This window comes from Hyla sarda, chromosome 3 (genome assembly GCF_029499605.1).
Source record: "Hyla sarda isolate aHylSar1 chromosome 3, aHylSar1.hap1, whole genome shotgun sequence".
Lineage (NCBI taxonomy): Eukaryota > Metazoa > Chordata > Amphibia > Anura > Hylidae > Hyla > Hyla sarda.
The window spans coordinates 351,130,508-351,145,622 of record NC_079191.1 but is presented as its reverse complement, the minus strand read 5'-3'; the positions used below and the strand labels follow the sequence as shown (position 1 = coordinate 351,145,622).

General features: G+C 44.2%; 1 protein-coding gene across 1 annotated transcript in view; it reads left to right on the top strand.

The window, feature by feature from the left end:
- Window positions 1-6,089: 6,089 nt before the first annotated feature.
- Window positions 6,090-15,115, top strand: part of LOC130362669 (MAL-like protein) — a 35,124-nt gene continuing 26,098 nt past the window's right edge. The window contains exon 1 of the mRNA XM_056567546.1: window positions 6,090-6,158. The gene's annotated coding sequence lies outside the window, so the exon portion shown is untranslated. The remainder of the gene's footprint in view (window positions 6,159-15,115) is intronic.

The following is a 15,115-nucleotide window of genomic DNA, read 5'->3' as shown; positions in this document are numbered from 1 at the left end:
ATGAAATTTTTCGTGATCTGTTATACTCCTGTGTTGTTGTATATCTGGACGATATCCTAATTTTTTCTGCCAATCTAGAAGAACACCGCCAGCATGTCCGTATGGTTCTTCAGAGACTTCGTGACAACCAACTCTATGCCAAAATTGAGAAATGTCTGTTTGAATGCCAATCTCTTCCTTTTCTAGGATATTTGGTCTCTGGCCAGGGACTACAGATGGATCCAGACAAACTCTCTGCCGTCTTAGATTGGCCACGCCCCTCCGGACTCCGTGCTATCCAACGCTTTTTGGGGTTCGCCAATTATTACAGGCAATTTATTCCACATTTTTCTACCATTGTGGCTCCTATCGTGGCTTTAACCAAAAAAAATGCTGATCCCAAGTCCTGGCCTCCTCAAGCAGAAGACGCCTTTAAACGACTCAAGTCTGCCTTTTCTTCGGCTCCCGTCCTCTCCAGACCTGACCCTTCCAAACCCTTCCTATTGGAGGTTGATGCCTCCTCAGTGGGAGCTGGAGCTGTTCTTCTACAAAAAAATTCTTCCGGGCATGCTGTCACTTGTGGTTTTTTCTCTAGGACCTTCTCTCCAGCGGAGAGGAACTACTCCATCGGGGATCGAGAGCTTCTAGCCATTAAATTAGCACTTGAGGAATGGAGGCATCTGCTGGAGGGATCAAGTTCTCCTGTTATTATCTACACCGACCACAAGAACCTCTCCTACCTCCAGTCTGCCCAACGGCTGAATCCTCGCCAGGCCCGGTGGTCTCTGTTCTTTGCCCGATTTAATTTTGAGATTCACTTTCGTCCTGCCGATAAGAACATTAGGGCCGATGCTCTCTCTCGTTCCTCGGATGCCTCAGAAGTTGAACTCTCTCCGCAACACATCATTCCACCTGACTGCCTGATCTCCACTTCTCCTGCCTCCATCAGGCAGACTCCTCCAGGAAAGACCTTTGTTTCTCCTCGCCAACGCCTCGGAATCCTCAAATGGGGTCACTCCTCCCATCTCGCAGGTCATGCGGGTATCAAGAAATCTGTGCAACTCATCTCCCGCTTCTATTGGTGGCCGACTCTGGAGACGGATGTTGTGGACTTTGTGCGAGCCTGCACTATCTGTGCCCGGGATAAGACTCCTCGCCAGAAGCCCGCTGGTTTTCTTCATCCTCTGCCTGTCCCCGAACAGCCTTGGTCTCTGATTGGTATGGATTTTATTACTGATTTACCCCCTTCCCGTGGCAACACTGTTATTTGGGTGGTCGTTGATCGATTCTCCAAAATGGCACATTTCATCCCTCTTCCTGGTCTTCCTTCTGCGCCTCAGTTGGCTAAACAATTTTTTGTACACATTTTTCGTCTTCACGGGTTGCCTACGCAGATTGTCTCGGATAGAGGCGTCCAATTCGTGTCTAAATTCTGGAGGGCTCTCTGTAAACAACTCAAGATTAAATTAAATTTTTCTTCTGCATATCATCCCCAGTCCAATGGACAAGTAGAAAGGATTAACCAGATCTTGGGTGATTATTTGCGACATTTTGTTTCCTCCCGCCAGGATGACTGGGCAGATCTCCTCCCATGGGCCGAATTCTCGTATAACTTCAGGGTCTCTGAGTCTTCCTCCAAATCCCCATTTTTCGTGGTGTACGGCCGTCACCCTCTTCCCCCCCTCCCTACTCCCTTGCCCTCTGGTCTGCCCGCTGTGGATGAAATTTCTCGTGACCTTTCCATCATATGGAGAGAGACCCAAAAATCTCTCTTACAGGCTTCATCACGCATGAAGAAGTTCGCGGATAAGAAAAGAAGAGCTCCCCCCGTCTTTTCCCCTGGAGACAAGGTATGGCTCTCCGCTAAATATGTCCGCTTCCGTGTCCCTAGCTACAAGTTGGGACCACGCTATCTTGGTCCTTTCAAAATTTTGTGTCAAATTAATCCTGTCTCTTATAAACTTCTTCTTCCTCCCTCTCTTCGTATCCCTAATGCCTTTCACGTCTCTCTTCTCAAACCACTCATCCTCAACCGTTTTTCTCCCAAATCTGTTCCTCCCACTCCTGTTTCCGGCTCCTCGGACATCTTCTCGGTCAAGGAAATTTTAGCTGCCAAAAAGGTCAGAGGGAAAAATTTTTTTTTAGTGGACTGGGAGGGTTGTGGTCCTGAAGAGAGATCCTGGGAACCTGAGGACAACATCCTAGACAAAAGTCTGCTCCTCAGGTTCTCAGGCTCTAAGAAGAGGGGGAGACCCAAGGGGGGGGGTACTGTTACGCCGAGCGCTCCGGGTCCCCGCTCCTCCCCGGAGCGCTCGCTTCACTCTCCCCGCGGCAGCGCTCCGGTCACGTCCTCTGACCCGGGGCGCTGCGATTCCGCTGCCAGCCGGGATGCTATTCGCGATGCGGGTAGCGCCCGCTCGCGATGCGCACCCCGGCTCCCCTACCTGACTCGCTCTCCGTCTGTTCTGTCCCGGCGCGCGCGGCCCCGCTCCCTAGGGCGCGCGCGCGCCGGGTCTCTGCGATTTAAAGGGCCACTGCGCCGCTGATTGGCGCAGTGGTTCCAATTAGTGTGTTCACCTGTGCACTTCCCTATATCACCTCACTTCCCCTGCACTCCCTTGCCGGATCTTGTTGCCTTAGTGCCAGTGAAAGCGTTCCTTGTGTGTTCTTTGCCTGTGTTTCCAGACCTTCTGCCGTTGCCCCTGACTACGATCCTTGCTGCCTGCCCCGACCTTCTGCTACGTCCGACCTTGCTTTTGCCTACTCCCTTGTACCGCGCCTATCTTCAGCAGCCAGAGAGGTGAGCCGTTGCTAGTGGATACGACCTGGTCACTACCGCCGCAGCAAGACCATCCCGCTTTGCGGCGGGCTCTGGTGAAAACCAGTAGTGGCTTAGAACCGGTCCACTAGCACGGTCCACGCCAATCCCTCTCTGGCACAGAGGATCCACTACCTGCCAGCCGGCATCGTGACAGCAAGGAAGTGGCGAGCAATATTAGAGGAGAAGAGACACCCAGCACAGTGTGGCATATGTGTCAAAGGCAAAAGACATGACTTTCCAGCTACTATTTATTCCATGAAAAGGATCCTACCACTCTACTGCTGTGAATTCCCACCTAAGTGCTGTTAATCCATGTTGCGGGCCTGAACTATGTCAGCAAAAGTGTGTGTAACCCATCATATCCTGCCGGTCAAGCTGCTGCTGGACAGTGATAAATAAGGACTCCCAGATCAGTAATTGTATGCTCACACGAGTAATTTGAGGCAGATTCTGCAAAGATTTACACACAGTTTCTGCCTCCAAATCTGCCTATAATTCACGTGGAATACCAGCTCCAATGGGAAATCTCGTTTAATTTCCCCAGCTGCCGCCAGGTAGCTCTGTGTGTCCGCTCGTAGCTGTAGATTTCTACAGCGGGAAGTCTACCACTATGAGCGAACACACAGAGCTACCTGGCCGCAGCTGGGAGCTCGCTCTTCATTCCCTCTGTGACTGCTGTCGACACATCCATAGTGTGAAACAGACTGCAGATGAGCCCAGTGTGACCCTCCCCTTAGAGTGTATCAAATATTTCTTGACCTAGGCAAGGATTTCCCAAGCCAACCCCAAACAGAAGAGGCAGAATCTCCTGTATATTTTTCAAGCTCTTGTCAAGACTGGAGGTACTGGGCTGAATTAGAAGGTGAGAAACACATAACCCCCCCTTTCATACATCGGTTTAATAAAGGTGGTGGTACATGACTTCAAGAATGACACAGAGCCATTCGGGTTCGCATTCAGATGTAGCTTGTGAAACCAAGATCATCAGTGACAGAATTTTGAACCCCAGTAAATGGCTGCAGTGTCCCAGTATCGCATCTCAACTATAAAGGTGTATAGTTGTTGTGTAATTGGTTCTCTTGCTAAGAGTCTGAATCTATCTCTTGGTATCCAGCGTTAAATGTGTAAAACTTTGTGTCAAATTTTCTTTGCATATATTGTGGCATTATGGATGTGTAAGGGTTAACATTTTGCTTTTTACTGCCACCACATCTGTAGCATGACTCTCCTCACCATAGTTTCTATGTAGAAACAAATAGAAAGTCGGAGAAGGAGTCTCCCAAGTCCATCCGTCTCTCCCCAAAGAAATGGAACCAAAACCAGTTTCTTCTGGCCAGAGAAGTGTGAACAAGTGTTGTTTCCTTTCTGCTAGTTCATATGAGGAGAAGGAGGTTTGGCCTTCTCTGTTTCTGGTTAAAGTAACCAAGCCCAGCGCGTATTACGCTGCGGATCTACCGCCGAAGGACCACTGTATGCTGCCTTTACAGGTGCCTGTTCGGAACGGCAATACGCCGCTACGAGCAGACACACTGCGATATGCGAGTTGCCGTGCGCATGCGCAGTATACTCGCACATCACAGCAGCTCTCGTCCTAGCTCATAGAGCAGGGCGGCCACGATGTGTGTGAGTACACTGCGCATGCGCAGCGACTCGCACATCGCTTCAGTGTGTCTGCTTGTATCGGCGTATTGCCGCTCCGAGCAGGCACCTGTAAAGGCACCAAACAAAGGTCCTTCAGCAGCGGATCCACAGCGTAATACGCTCTGGGGATCCGCTCGTGTGAAGGTACCCTTATGTAGGACAACATCACCTGAGGATTTCTAGAATCCATACTGGCATCCTCTGGAGTCTGTTTTTTGCTTCCTGCTTTCTAAGTCCAAGTTCACAAGGGTTCATACAGCTGAATTTCAAAAAATTTGGCTCTGAAATTCTGTTACAACAGAGTCCTATTGTTTTCAATGGGAATCTGCTGTACTGTGCACATGGCAGTTTTTCCACGGCGGAAAAATCTGCCACAGAAATCCCAATTCTAGCCTCTGCAAAGAGAATTGAAATTTTAATTATTTTGGCGGAATCCACTTGGAAATATATTGCCATCTATGGAGATGGCACATTTCTGAGTGGTCCTAGCGCCAGCATGTTTTTGGATGCCTATTTTACATGGTCCTCTCATTTTTCAAGCAATTTGAACAAAGTGCACAGGAAGATTTATCAAAACCTGTGCAGAGGAAAAGTTGACCAGTTTCCCATACAACCAATCAGATCGCTTCTTTTACTTTTCAGTCCTGTTTGAAAATGAAAGAAGCTATCTGATTGGTTGCTATGGGCAACTGGAAAAACTTTTTCTCTGCACAAGTTTTGATAAGTCTTCCCCACAGGGCAAAAAGCATGATCACAATGGCCCTTATTTACTAAGAGGGTTGTGTAGGTTTCTTTGTGGGTTTTAATTCCCTACAATTTATTTTCCACGGTATTTACAAAGGTTTCCCTACACTTTTCTTTTTTTTTTTTTAAACTTTATTTAAGTTTTCATATAATAACAAACAAAATCCATCACAGAGAAATAAAAGTACATTAAACATCGAACATACAATCAAACAAACAAACAGTCCATCTGATGTATAGCATACAATACGAGTTATCCATCCAAATGAAAGCATCATCACATTAGAGAATCTTAAAGAACCTCACGCCATAAAAACCAATTCTCTATCCGGGGTTTGGATAAGCCCAGTCTTTTAGCTATTAATCCCTCCATTGTGAGATTATGCTTCACCATAGTTTAAATGGCAGAGATCTCCGGTACCTCAGCCGATTTCCAAAGCTTTGCGATGGAGGACCTAACCACAGTAAGAACCTGAAATATCAAGGCTATCTCCCCTAAGGGGAGAAGTTCCAAGTTGAGGGATAACAAGGCAACCTCTGGTCCCCAGTTAAGGGGGGTATCTATCGCTGTGTCCAGAAGACACCTAATCTCATGTCATAGGGGTATAATATTTGGACAGTTAATAAAGTAGGAGTCCCGGCACTCAAATTAATCTTTCTTTTCTTCTTATTTATTGAATATTTGCAATATCACATAGAGTGAGACGCAGTACGCGTTACGGCATGAAAGCCTTTCTCAACTGCACAAAGCAAAAGCATCACATGACTAGTATATAACACATGGAGGCTAATTACAATTCATTAGTAACCATGACTACAAACATAAACAAAACAAGAAAAAAAGGGGGATGCTATTACATAGAGTTTGAAGAAGCTCCTCTTGAAACGGGAGGCCCACTGGATCCACAAATTAGGGACCCTCGAGCCGAGAGGGTTGAATCGCGAATATGAAATATGTTTGCTCATTTTGTCGGTAATATAATATACTTTTCTGATTTTTTTTGATTTTATTTCTAGAGACCAATGTGAATGGATTTTTTTTACAATGCGAGGACATGAAAAAACATAAGAAAAAATATAAATATTTGGGCTTTTTGCTTTTTGTATCTCTATGTAATAGCATCCCCCTTTTTTTCTTGTTTTGTTTATGTTTGTAGTCATGGTTACTAATGAATTGTAATTAGCCTCCATGTGTTATATACTAGTCATGTGATGCTTTTGCTTTGTGCAGTTGAGAAAGGCTTTCATGCCGTAACGCATACTGCGTCTCACTCTATGTGATATTGCAAATATTCAATAAATAAGAAGAAAAGAAAGATTCATTTGAGTGCTGGGACTCCTACTTTATTAAGTTTCTACATTTTCCTCGTGCACCTGTTTTTTGGTAGTGCCGACCACTCACCTTGGATAATATTTGGACAGGACCACCAGATATGTAGAAGGGACCCTTCAGGGTCCCCACAGCGCCAACAAGCAGAGGAGACATTAGGATAAATTCTGGAGAGCCTAACAGGAGTATAATACCACCTATATAACAGTTTGCGGCATGTCTCAAAATGATTGGCACATCTAGAAAATCTCTTAGGAAGGTGAAATGCAAACTCCCATTGTTCAGGGGTAAATGTACATGCGAGGTCCTCCTCCCAACGAGCCTGAAAATTGTATCGCTCATGTGAGTCTAGTTTCAGAATATGATCGTAACCAACCGTAATGGCCTTCCTGAAGGTCCCTCCATTGAAAAAGAGATTCAAACTGTGTCTTGGGCACAGCGTCAGGCCAACGAAGGGACCCCAAGAAGTGATGTAGTCTAAGGTACTTATAGAAATCTCTATGGGACAAGGAGTATCTTGACACCAGGGTAGAAAATGGCAATAGGCCATTCTCGTCCACCATATCTGCCACACATTTTATACAATTTGCAATCCAGACTGTAAGATCTAAATCCATCAGATGGGATGCAATTGCTTCCAGGGGAATATCAAATTTGTGGAGGGGAATCAATGAGCTACCAACCGTGGATCTACTCCAAAGTCTAATCGCAGCCGCGAAAGTGGAATAAGGCGAAAAGGGGGAGGAAGAAGGGTTAAAGCGTAGAGACCAGAGAAAGCAACAGAGGGAGGGGGAGGCTAATAAGTCCGCTTCAATGTCGACCCAGTGAAGGGAGTCCGTCTGCCACCCCCATCTCTTGAGTTGGTCTAATATGACTGATTGATAATATTCCCTAAGGTTGGGGACACCCATACCACCCCTGCTAATGGGCTGATGCAGAATAGAAGCACTAACTCTGGAACGCTTGCCCGCCCATATAAAATTAAGTAAGAGCCGGGAAAGATAAACAGCAGGGAGGACTACCGGTACGTTTTAAAAAAAGTAGAGGATTTTAGGCAACAGCATCATCTTCGATGCGGCAATCCTTCCTGCCCAAGAGATTGGCAACATAGATACTCAAGTTCCTTAATAAGATGTGACTTCAGCAGGGCAAAATTAGTGGACACTAATCTGTCGGGTCTCGAGGTGAGGACTATGCCTAGGTACGGTATTTGCCCTTCTGCCCATGTGAAGGGAAACTTCCTCCTCAAGGCCTGTTCCATCTCACTAGGAATATTGATGGGTAGTATGCTGGACTTGGAGGCATTAAGTTTGTAATAGCTCACCCTACTAAACTCTTCGATGACATCTACAATTGCAGGGAGAGATTTTTCAGGATGGGAAGTGCATATAATGACGTCGTCGGTGAACAGACCAATACGATGCTCGGTGGTACCTAATCGGATTACTTCAATAGCAGACAACGTCCTTATACGCTGAGCAAAAGGCTCCATGACCAAGGTAAAAATAACTGGGGAAAGGGGACATCCCTGCCTGGTTCCGTTGCTAAGGGTGAAACGCTGGGAGCGGGTCCCAGAGGAGAGACTTTCGCTGAGGGGGTGGTGTACAGGGCCATAATCGCCCCCTCAAATTTGGGAGGGATCTGGAACTTTCGTAGTATGGCTCGTAAGTACTCCCAATGTACCCGGTCGAATGCCTTCTCTGCATCCAAGGAAAGGAGAAGAGAAGGCGTCCGACCGGAAAGGGTTCTGGTTATCAAGTCAAGGAGGCGTCTCGTGCCATCTAGGGTCTGGCGACCCTGCACAAACTCCACCTGGTCCCTAGCAATTAGTTTCGGCAGCAATGGGTTGAGGCGCTGAGCTATTAGCATTGCGTAGAGTTTAATGTAGCTATTTAACATTGAAATGGGCCTTTAACTGCTCGTCGTGTCAGATGGTTTGCCCGTCTTAGGAATGGTGACCACTAGTGCCTCCAACATCTCATCAGGGGGTGGCCCGTTCCTGCAATATAGTTGAAAATCCTAGTTAAGATCGGAGATATCTCGGGGCAAAACCTTTTATAGAAGTCGTTTGTCAAACCGTCCGGTCCGGGTGATTTAACCATTTTTAGGGAACGAATACAATGAGCAACCTCTTCTTCAGTAAACTCTCTATTTAAATCCTCAGTTTGCTCAGGGGACAAAGAAGAAAGGAAGAAATAGCTGCGACAGACGGTTGGGGATAGTCATATCCTTTCTCAAATTGTATAGCTGTTTATAGTAAGAGGCAAAACTGTCGGCAATACCCTGGGGATCGGATATCTTAGCACCATTAGGGCAAGTAATGTAGGCTATTCTAGATTTTGCGGCCCTCTTCTTAAGTTGTCTAGCAAGTAATGCACTGGATTTATTGCCCTGCCAATAATAAGACATTTTAAGTTTCCTAAGGGCTAGTTCATAAGAGTATAGGGAGAGCTCATGCAACTGGGAACTAAGCTGCAAGATTTCAGTAGCAACCTCTGATGAGAAGGAGATCTTGTTACGTCTATGGAGTTCAGCTATTTTCTGCTGCAGTTCTAGGGACCGAGCAGTTCTGATCTTCCTCTCATGAGCGGTTTGGCTAATAAAATGACCTCTGACGGTAGCCTTGAAGGCACACCACATTATGGAATCAGAGACATCCCCTGTGTCATTAACCCGAAAATAAGAGGAAATAACCGAGGAGGTAGCATCAGCATACTCAGGGTTATGCAGGACCATGGGATTAAGCCTCCAAACCCTTACTGGGTGCTGTAAGTACATTTCTCTATCGGAAATACTAATGGGGAGAGTGATCTGACCACTCAAGTGGATGAATCTGGATGTCCGCTATTAGGGGCAGCAAGGATTGCGAGACAAGCGTATAATCAATGCGAGAATATGTACGATGCTCAGAGGAGTAAAATGTAAAGTCTTTTTCAGTAAGGTGCAACACCCTCCATGCATCGTACAATCCAGCGCTCGAGACCAGGGAGAAGAAACCTGAGGGTCCCTCCCTAACATGCTTTGTAGTGGAGTCAATGTGAGGCCACATGGACATATTAAAATCTCCTAAAACTACTATGTGTCCCCTAGCTACCTCCTCCACCCTCTTCAATACAGATCTCAAAAAGGCACATTGTTTGCGGTTTGGAGCATAGACAGCAACCAGGGTATAAAGCACATTGTTTAGGAGACATACTAGGATAATATACCTTCCACCTTCGTCACTCACAGTATGCTGTACAGATAAGGCTAGGGAGTCCCTGATCGTCAAACACACACCTCCTCTCTTATTAAGGACAGGGGCATGAATAATATGGGGATACCTCTTATGCAGGAGACGACTGGTATCCTCCGAATTCAGGTGCGTCTCCTGTACACACAAAACATCTGCACTCAGTCGCTTCGCCTCCCTCCTTAACTGAGAGCGCTTGAAAGGGGAATTGAGCCCCTTTGCGTTAAGAGATCAGCTTAACCATTTATACGTAAAAAAACATATCTCTTATGCCGATTCCCATAGGTTGGACACGAAACAGTAGCATTAGGTAATAAGTACATATCATGAGGCTAGAGGCCTATAAGGGAGGCTAGTGATGGATATAGTATACAGCAGGCACCAGACAGAGCAATAGGGAAGTAAAAAAAAAAAAAAAACAGGAGAAACCAAGTAAAAACAACAACTGAAAAAGAGCAGCAGACATACAGAAAATACCGTAAAGGCCATGTGATAAGCCTTAAGTGGGGACAGTGGTAAGGAGAGTCCGCAGCTAGACCTTAAGGAAGAGTAAATGTACTGAACATAACCCTAGCAGAGAGTCCTAAAGAAGGGTACACAAGAACCTACCCGAAGTCACTGACACCTACAGTAAAGGTATTATAGCTTAAGTAGCAGTATTAAGGCTAAGCGGGCACACTCAGTCCAGAAAAGAAGAAACACAGTTATTTGGCACTTTTACGCTTACGACTCTTCACCAGTTCCCAATTCGCCTCCACTTCAGGAATCGGGGATACTCCAGATGAACGGGGCGGAGAGGCAGAAAAGGGCAAGTTCCATTTCAAACACAGCTGGTCCAAATCCTCAGGTGAAGAGACCACTATCTTGTCACCGTTTTTAGTGACAATCACCTTGACGGGGAACCCCCATTTGTATGGAATCCCGTGGTCACGTAAAATCTTCACGCCGGTGCTAAAATCGCGCCTCCTGGCTAACGTTGCCGCTGACAGATCAGTGAACAGCTGTAATCCGAAAAATCGCTCTGGCAAAGACGAGGAGGCACGTGCAGCTTGCATCAATTGATCCTTAATATGGAAGAAGTGCATGCGGAGAATTACATCTCTTGGGACCGTAGCAGGTAAGGACTTAGGCTTCGGGAGCCTATGCCCTCTGTCCATGAGGAGATCCATGGAGGAAGCCTGGGGCAGAAGCAAAGGGAAGAAGACCATCAGGTATCCATTCAGGTCTTCTGTTTTAACAGATTCCGGCACTCCACGCACCCGCAAGTTATTTCGGCGGGACCGGTCTTCGATATCTGTGATCTTAAGTTTCAGGGCTGCCACCTCATCCTCAAGGGTATTGGCAAGGTCCACAACGGTGTTATGGGAGGCTGTCAGCTCAGACATCTTATTCTCTATATGGGAGGTACGATTCCCTAAGAAGGCAATCTCAATCTGAATGCTAGTTACAGCCTGTTGTATATCAACTTGCAGGGAGCTCTGCAATTCAGCCAGAAGACCTCTCATTATGTGCTCAGTCACAGGAGGTTGCTGGGGCGCCATAAACTCCCTGCTAATGTAGCCGCCGGAGCTCTGCAGCACAGAAGGAGCAGGGGAGAAGCGTACCTGTTGGGAGCTGCGAGTCTCAGAGGAGCGCCCAGCTGGAGGGAGAGATGCTGGAATCGGGGATTGGTACAGTCGAGCGTCTGACTTGGAGAGTGAGGAAGCCGGTGAGGCGCTACCCACAGCAGGCGAGGCAGAGCTGCTAGGAGACGGAGCTCCGGTCAGGTGCGCGGGAGAAGCAGCCGCGCCATCTTGGGAGGCGGTAAGCTTCATCAGGCTTTTCTTTTTCCCCTTCTTCCGTGCCATGGCCATGAGGACTGAATGTTCCCCTTTTTTACACATTCTCTGATCTGTAGGGTTTTCCTCAGCTCAAATCTACCACAGTTTTTGTGGAAACCTTAGTAAATGTGTTGTTTTTTTGTGAAAATGTTGGGAACATGCCCCTTTTTGGTGACCACGCCCCTTTTCCATGCGGTCACGTCCCCTTTTTTGGTTTTCTTAGCAAAATGGAGAGTTAGTTGGGGTTTTTTCAATTCTGGCGCAATTTCTGGCGCAGACAGAATTTCTGGCGCAATGCGGCAGAATCTGGCACACAACCCGACAAGACATGTCGTGTTTTCAATAGTAAATGTGGGCCAATGTGTATAGAAGATCACCACAAAATGGCTGTTGTGTAAAAAATGAATGGAGAATGTGGGCTAGTACTAATGCCAGTGGGCTGTTTTAATAAATTCCATCCTGAAATTCCAAACTGAATTTCTGCTGTAAAGCTATGTTTACACAGCAGAAATTCTGCTATTCCGCTCAAATTTAGTCCTACAAAGCTGGCTGCAGAATTTTTGCAGCCAACTTCATAGAATTTCTGTGTACTCTGTGAGTTTTAAAGCCTCATTTACTTCTATGGAATTACGGACAGAATTCTGCACAATTTAAAGACATGTTCAACGTTCTTCTAGAATCTGTAAAGCAGCATTTCAGCTATGGAATTTCTGCAGTGGAAATTCTGCTATGTAAAGTTGACAGCAGAACACAATGTGCAGTAAATTTTACAGAATTTCCGCGCTAAATTTTTCCAGCAGATTCCGCTAGGAAATTCTGCCGAGTGAACATAGCCTTATTCTGCCAATATTCCCAACTGATTTTGGATGGAAATACAAGTCCCATTGACTTCTATGGGATTCTGCTGCTGAATTCCGCCCAAAGAATGCACGTTTATCCTTTTGGTGGCTGTCTGTTCCGCTGGCAGAATTCCGCTTCTGTAATTCAGCAGTGAAAGGCGAATAAGGTAAAGAAACTGGTTAGCGGAGGCGCTGCACAACTCTAGTCATGAAGAGAAGACTCGAGCAGCACAGGACAATAAAACTTTTATTGGTATAATAAATACGGTCCCCAATTATACCAATAAATGTTTTATTGTCCTGTGCTGCTCGAGTCTTCTCTTTATGACTACAGTTGTGCAGCGCCTCCGCTAACCAGTTTCTTTACCTTATTCGCCTTTCGCTATTTTCTATCGGTCACCATTACTTGGGTCCGATACCGCCAAGAGTGCAGCAGCCAACAATCACGATCGTCTTCACTCACATCATTTGCTGCAAATTCCAGTGCAGCTTCATAAAAGGTCGGTATATCACCTGGGTGTGGTGAAGGGTACACACCAGCGGATACACTTGTGTTTTTTATCTCTTCCTTTAAGCTGAAATTCAGCAGTGTGCACAGAGCAGCAGAATTCCATTGAAAACAATGGGAAAACAATTTGGCTGGCTGAAATTTCCACTGTGTGGACATGACTAAGGGACAGACTAAGGAATATGACTGTAGAATCAGACTACACTAGTATTGCTGTCTGTTGCCATGGAGATGCATTGGTTTGTATACGAACTGTGGAAATATTCATATGAATGATTGTTTTTGATCCAGATCTATTCTAAAGTTGCTTCATTTTTCATTTTAGATACATTGGTTAAAATTAAAAAGTTAGTTGTAAAAATAAGTGCCCTTTGAATATTTCTTCAGGGTTCCAAAAGAAAATATTTGTCATCATTCAGTTGTAAGTAGCCTGCATACCTTCTAAAATACACATATACTGTAATATGTACATTAATATTACAAAGTTGTCTGTTGATACTGATCACCATTGTTAGACAAACATAACTACTTACTGTCCATTACCAGTGTTTACATGAAGAATAACTATTCAATACTTGGTACATGGTGGTGGACTTGAAGGAATCATATTCAATAAAAATTTTTTTAAACATTTTAAATTAAGAGAAGAACAAGATCATGACATTTAAATTTTGATGATAATGTTTTTTTTTATTTAAAATTAAAAACTCTCCTATAACACTACTATAACATTGGTACTGTACTATAACAATCTACTATAACATTGGTACTGTACTATAACAATCTACTATAACATTGGTACTGTACTATAACACTACTATAACATTGGTACTGTACTATAACACTCTACTATAACATTGGTACTTCACTATAACACTCTACTATAACATTGGTACTTCACTATATCACTCTACTATAACATTGGTACTGCACTATAACACTCTACTATAACATTGGTACTTCACTATAACAATCTACTATAACATTGGTACTGTACTATAACAATCTACTATAATATTGGTACTGTACTATAACACTACTATAACATTGGTACTGCACTATAACACTCTACTATAACATTGGTACTGTACTATAACAATCTACTATAACATTGGTACTGTACTATAACACTCTACTATAACATTGGTACTGCACTATAACACTCTACTATAACATTGGTACTTCACTATATCACTCTACTATAACATTGGTACTGCACTATAACACTCTACTATAACATTGGTACTGCACTATAACACTCTACTATAACATTGGTACTTCACTATAACAATCTACTATAACATTGGTACTTCACTATAACAATCTACTATAACATTGGTACTTCACTATAACACTCTACTATAATATTGGTACTTCACTATAACACTCTACTATAACATTGGTACTGCACTATAACACTCTACTATAACATTGGTACTGCACTATAACACTCTACTATAACATTGGTACTGCACTATAACACTCTACTATAACATTGGTACTTCACTATAACAATCTACTATAACATTGGTACTGCACTATAACACTCTACTATAACATTGGTACTTCACTATAACACTCTACTATAACATTGGTACTGCACTATAACACTCTACTATAACATTGGTACTGCACTATATCACTCTACTATAACATTGGTACTTCACTATAACACTCTACTATAACATTGGTACTGCACTATAACACTCTACTATAACATTGGTACTTCACTATAACACTCTACTATAACATTGGTACTTCACTATAACACTCTACTATAACATTGGTACTGCACTATAACACTCTACTATAAGATTGGTACTGCACTATATCACTCTACTATAACATTGGTACTGCACTATAACACTCTACTATAACATTGGTACTTCACTATAACACTCTACTATAACATTGGTACTTCACTATAACAATCTACTATAACATTGGTACTTCCCTATAACAATCTACTATAACATTGGTACTTCCCTATAACAATCTACTATAACATTGGTACTTCACTATAACAATCTACTATAACATTGGTACTGCACTATAACAATCTACTATAACATTGGTACTGTACTATAACACTACTATAACATTGGTACTGTACTATAACACTCTACTATAACATTGGTACTTCACTATAACACTCTACTATAACATTGGTACTTCACTATATCACTCTACTATAACATTGG